Genomic DNA, 5,936 nt, shown 5'->3' on the forward strand with positions numbered 1-5,936 from the left:
TCATCTCTTTGTACCATGAGGACTGAATGCCACACTAAGGGAGTTTCCTTCTCAAGGCCCCTGATGTTCTCTCCCACCAGTTGACCTCAGATGGAGCCACCTCCATCCATTAGAGATGTTAATGTTGAAGGGCCCCAATGAGCAGGAGGCAGCTCAGGGCCACTGAACAACCGCCCACCTCCTCCCAGTAAACTTCAAGCTCTGCCTACAAAGGAACATGTGAGGAGGATGGGGCCACACTGTCCTGTCACACTCTTCCTCACCCCCAGACAACAGCTGTCTACTAGAGATGTCCATCCAACTCAAAGCAAAAAGACTCTGCTCAGGGTGGTGAAGCAGAGTCTCGCCTTCTTCAGCCCCTTCCTATGGAATGAGAGACTAAAATGATCAGACCAATCAAGGGTGTCATCCACACAAAGAGGCAAGGCTGAGCTCCTGTCCAAGGGGACGGGACCTTACTGGAAAGTTGAGTGGGGGATGAGTTAATCAGCAGGCCAGCAGCCTTCCCAGCCTAGAGGATTCCCCAGAACCCCAAGATAAATTGCAATCTGTGTCCCTGAAAAACCACCCCGCCACTCCCCTTTCCCTCCTTGGAGACCCTCCTTTGGCCAAGCCAGGTGGCACCCCGTGTCTCCCCCAGTAACAGCACTTATCTCCAGTCTTTGGATGATCACAGGTCTGCCTGAACACAGACGCAGAGCTCCTTGAGGGATGCCTCTCTATAACCCCATTTGCCAGTGGCTGCTGAATAAGAATGTGTTGAAATGAAGGAAGCCATGAATTCAAAGGTAGATTCATACCTAGAATGTGAACTTCCCCCATTGGCATAAGGAAGAAGTAGGATGAAGGCTCCTTTTCCTGACATCCAAAACTCTGTCTGAGGGTCTCTGTTCTCCCTGTCTTCCGGGCCCCAAACCTCCAGCATCTGACTCCTTCGTCTTCTTGCCCTTCACCTCCATGAAGCCCTTCCTGACTGCCCAGGTCCCAGGGACAACTCCTCTCTCTGAACTGCCAAGCCTTGGCTGCCTGGTCCCTTCATCTGGTATGTGATTGGTCCTGCCTGGGTTCCTAATTATTTGCAGGCATGATTCCTCTCCCTATCCAGGACTGCAAGCTCCGAAGAGGCAGCAAGTCTGTGTTCTGCTTCTTTGCATCCTCTAAAGAAGAAGCACAAGGTGGGGCCCAAAGTCAGGATTTTGCAAATTTGTGAAACGACTGAGTGAATTGATGAATGGCTTAATTTCCGGGGCCGGGGCGGGGGGTTCACATTATCACAGAACTCCATACATTACCTGTGGGGCACAATGAACATCTTGTGTCTTCTCCAGAGCACATTTGCTGTGGTATGTGGCACATGAAGGACAGTCCCAAATTCTCCCCTCAGTGTGCACAGGACACTCTGGGCCCCCAACATCCCCACACCTTCTGAATGTCCTCTGCTCCCACTCCAAGTACATGTGTTTCTTTTACAAATCCAGCAAAGGAGAAAGAGCTTAGGGACTAAGAGTGGGAACCTGATGTTGTTCCAGCTTTAGTCCTGACTTGCTGGGAGGTCTGGCTCTATATGCCTCATCTTTCTGTGCCTACGTCTTTTTCTTCTTTGTCTCTTTGTTATTGCCACGAAACACATGTTTCAACTTGCCATGTAGTAGGTGTTCTCTATCATTCTCTTTGCTTTCCCTTATGGTTGCAAAATGGCTGCCACACCTCCAAGCATCCCATTTTTACATAACAATGTCCAAAGGTAGAAAGAAATTGCAGCTTTTCTGGTGTATGTCTGTTTTTGTCACAGGCTATCTTTCCCAGAGGTCTCCAGCTGACTCCTCCTCATATCTCACTAGGTAGAACTGGGCCACATCATCACTACTCTTAAACTAATCATTGCCAAAGGAGATGAGGTTATCATCACTGGCCTGGACCAAGCACAACTCACCTCTTAGGGCTCCTTGAACATATTGTGGACCAATAGCTAAACAAAATTGGGATTCTACTCACAAGGTAAAAAAGAGGAATGGCTGTTGAGAAGGCAGCCAGTGATGTTTCCCGCATCCCCAAGAGCTCTCAGGCCTCAGCAGCTTTGGTCCAATTGGGAGAACAGTAAGACCCGTTCAGTGGAGTACCAGGCAGTTCACTGGATGCGAAAGACGCATTTTGAAAACCTGCACATTTTAAAGCGCTTGTAAACTAAAATCACTCCGGACAACATATGGTAGTAGTTTCTGTTTACCAGCTAAAGTTGTATTAACCATGTGACAAAGCATAAACAGTTTACAATTCACTTGTAGGACCAGATTTCAGATTATGCAATTTGCGAAGAATTTTTAAACCTTTTGGAAACTCACATTATTTCATGTTTTGCATATAATATTTATTAAAATTTTATTACTATTTTAAAATAAAGTAATATAAAAAATTTTAGTAATATCTCTAAGGTGAGTTGCTCAGGCTGGCTTGAAGGGTGCGAGTGTGTGGGATGCGGTGAGGGGCTGCTACAGTTCATTTTCCCAAGGCACTGGGAGGAGCCAGGGAACCAGCAGCAAGACTTTAGGCAAATTACTCTCTGCCTCAGTTTACCTGATTTGGTCAGCTAGCTGGTTGAAAGGTCCCCTTTTGCTCTAAAAGTCTATGAGTCTGTGGATCCCAAAATGAGCCTAAAATTTTATAAGCAACCACATTTTGATCCTGTCATTGCATGTTTTACATCTGAAAACACAAACACTTCCTGGTTCACTGCTTTGCAAAGAGATCAGCAAACAGAGCCATCGGGAGGAGAGTCTGAAGTCACTCAGGAAGCCAGAGGCCAAGGAAAGCCTGATTTCCTCCTCCTCCAGCAAGCAGGTGGATTCTTCACAGGCAGTAGTGTTCCTGCCCCTGTGGTGGGGGTGGATGACGCCTTCCGCCAGGTGGTAATCCAGGCTCCATTGCTCTCTCCACCTGCCCAGAAAACACTGGTGTGAGACTCAGGTAAGCTCCCTCAGGCTGCCCAGATCACAGAGCAGCTGTTCCAAATTGGACTCTGGCTGCTTGGAGAGACTGGAGGAAAAGGTGGGTGGGCCAGTGACCAGGGTCCACCCAGCCCCAGCCGCCCCAACTCTCCAGGTAGATGACAGAGGCCCAAAAGGAGAACAGAGGGTAGCAGTGGTTTGCTTTAGCCCAGATACTGCCGCCTCACACAACATTTTGAAAAAATTTTTGAGTTAGTTGACATTTTAAAATGGGATGCTTCTATATTTAAAACTTCCTATTTCTGGCTTCTTTGGAAAACCTGCGTGATCTTGAAACACGAGGGTCCACATTCCTGCGTGACAATAACTGGCCTGAGCAGAGCAACTGCTTCCCCCATTAGCTGGAGCACGTGCTGCCCAAGCTCCTCTGGGCCCCAGTGCTGCCTCCTCTCCCTGTGGTATTGGAGTCTGAGATACCTGCTGCAGCCTGCAGATATTTAGCTCTTCCTGGGTGTCCATTCTCCTGCAGGCCTGGTTCCTCCCAGATGCCAGCTTGTTGATTTCCCCAAGGGAATGTGCTCCGGAGGGAGGGGTGCCACCCCTCCCACTCCTCCATTATTTGTGCCTGCAGGCCACTCTCTGCTCTGAGGTGGGCTATTTGTAATCTTGGGCAGCATTGTTAGTCGCCAAGCACTCAGGTCACAGGAGGTGAGAGCCTCTGTTCTCCGCCCTGGTGTCCTGCATGAGGAGCCTGGTGTCCAATTCTGAAGGCTTGTGTTTTCAGAGAAGCACCAACCTGTTAGAGACCCACCTGCATCAGGAGGACAGCGAGCTGGATGTGAAGGGTCAGGAAACCATGCCAAGCCAGGAAGGACGGACTGAACTGGGGATGTTTACAGAGGAGGGAGAAGATCCAGGCAACGTGATGCCCTCCTTTGAATATAAAAGGACAGTCACGTGAGCAAAGTTAGTTACTACTATTAATGCACCTTAGTGCACAGACGCTATTAAGACGCTAGGGAGAAATCTTTAGTGCTTACTCTGCCAGGCATTGTTCCAAGAATATGCATTGACTCACTAATTTTGAGACAAAAACTAAGAAATGGAAACCATTGGAAGACAAATCTTGGTTTAATCGCTGTTGTCCAAAGATGGAAAGGGCTGCTTCAATAAGTTGTGAGCTCTCTGTCTCTGGAGGAATGCAAGCAGAGACTGGAGTCTGAGATGCATCAAAGGGGTGGTTGTATTAAATGAGTCTTCAGGTCTCTCTCACCCCTAACATTCTTTGATCCGAATACTTTAACTACCACAGGGACTAAGTGGAGCGCTGTCTGTAATGGATCAGAGAAGCAAAGAATGAAGTGGCAAGTTCAGCCTTGTGGCTCTCGGTTTGCAGAAAAGTTTGAGGTCAGGTTGAGGAGGATAAAGTGTACATTTACATAAATGTGCTCTGAAGTTCATGTATGCACAACTATGGGAATGGATAGATAGGCCCAGAAAATCAATTGTTATGAGACTTCTTGGGACCCTCATGTGGCTCACCACCCTGTGAGAATCAGACAGACCAGACCTGATTAGTTTATATGGTTAAAGTGGTGTTTTCCAAACTACTGGTTAGAACCCATTCGAACTGAATTGAGTTATGAAATCAATTTGGTTTGTTGTAACTAGCATTAAAAAAAAAAAAAAGAAAAATATCAAAGTACGTTACAAGTAATTCGTTCAAACTGTTTCATTAAAGTTTTTTTCAATAATGGGTGAGTACATATATAATATGTGTGAGCACTGAATTGTGATGTAAAATTGGTGAAAAATAGTTTGAAAGCTCCTAGTGGAGCTCTCCAGTGGGAGCACCCCTGTTCCGTGGGCCGAATCTTGTCTCAGATTAATTTTATCAGGTCAGGCTCAGAGCAAGATGCCAACCGAGTGCAGTCCTGATTGGAACAAGGTGACAGCCAGGTCCAGGACCAACCTCTGACGGGCTCCGTTCCCCGACTGAAGAAGCAGAAGCAGAAGGCACAGGCAGATCCCAGGCTTTCCTTGGGAAGATGCTGTCAGTCTTCTTGAATGAGATCATTCCCCTGAGTGTCCTGCCACTTGTAGACATGCCTCTCCATGATCACAGTCACCATCCTGACACTTTCATATTGCCCACACTTCTCATCTCAGCTCAGGATTGAGCTGGCAGCGTCTGCACCCATGATGCCTCTGGAGTCTGCCCATGACCTGATCTGTTCCCTTGACCCTTCCATCTCAGCCCCTTCATGCGTTTCACCCAACACTGTGTAGGTGCCTGAGTTACGGCATAGAATTAGCTGCATAGTCCATACCCTCTCCCTCCAGGCTCCTGAATTACTTATCTGTTGAATAGAAATACTTACTATTATCTGCAAACTGAAGGAATGGACCTAAACAGGAACAATGGTGTGGCCTGTGGCAGAGCTGTGTTTGGCTGTTCTCCCTGTAGTAACTGGCCACCAGGAGCAGCTGCTCCTCAAGGACTCCCCTGGAAGACACCCTGGCCATGAGTTTCGTACGGCAGAAGTACTCTGCTGTCACTCACCTAAGGGCTGGACTAGGTGTAGATGTCATTTTACAAGAACTGGAGCTGGGGCAGAGTTATACAACGACTTTTGCCTTTCATGCTGGAACTTGTTCTGTCACCTCCCATTTCTTTTGCCTTTCATGTTGGAGCTTGTTCTGTCACCTCCCATTTCTACCCACTCTGATTCACGGCAAGTGCCTTGAATGGGGATTAAAAGCCAGGATGCTGTATGGTTCATGCAGCTTGATCCCAGGATGAACTTGTCTTGAAGTCAAATGCCAAGAATAAATCAGCAAATGCTTCAAACACTCAAATTTTTCTACATTTTTTTTTTTTGGAATAGGTAATATATGGACATATTACAAAATTCAAAGGCACAAAAGAATGTAGACCCTTCTCGTTACAAGTGAAATGCAAGTCTCCTTCCTGCCTCTTCCCCATTCAAC

The 5,936-nt window shown here is 47.2% G+C and overlaps 1 long non-coding RNA gene across 1 annotated transcript; it reads right to left on the reverse strand.

Annotated features, from left to right (window-relative positions):
- Positions 1–2,256: 2,256 nt before the first annotated feature.
- Positions 2,257–5,730, reverse strand: LOC124239027 (uncharacterized). Its single transcript, XR_006888490.1, has 3 exons — positions 5,327–5,730; positions 3,757–3,878; positions 2,257–2,934 (listed from the first exon to the last, which is right to left on the reverse strand). It is a non-coding gene; the product is annotated as an uncharacterized LOC124239027 (long non-coding RNA).
- Positions 5,731–5,936: the final 206 nt, after the last annotated feature.

Source organism: Equus quagga, chromosome 5 (assembly GCF_021613505.1).
Source record: "Equus quagga isolate Etosha38 chromosome 5, UCLA_HA_Equagga_1.0, whole genome shotgun sequence".
NCBI classification, from domain to species: Eukaryota; Metazoa; Chordata; class Mammalia; order Perissodactyla; family Equidae; genus Equus; species Equus quagga.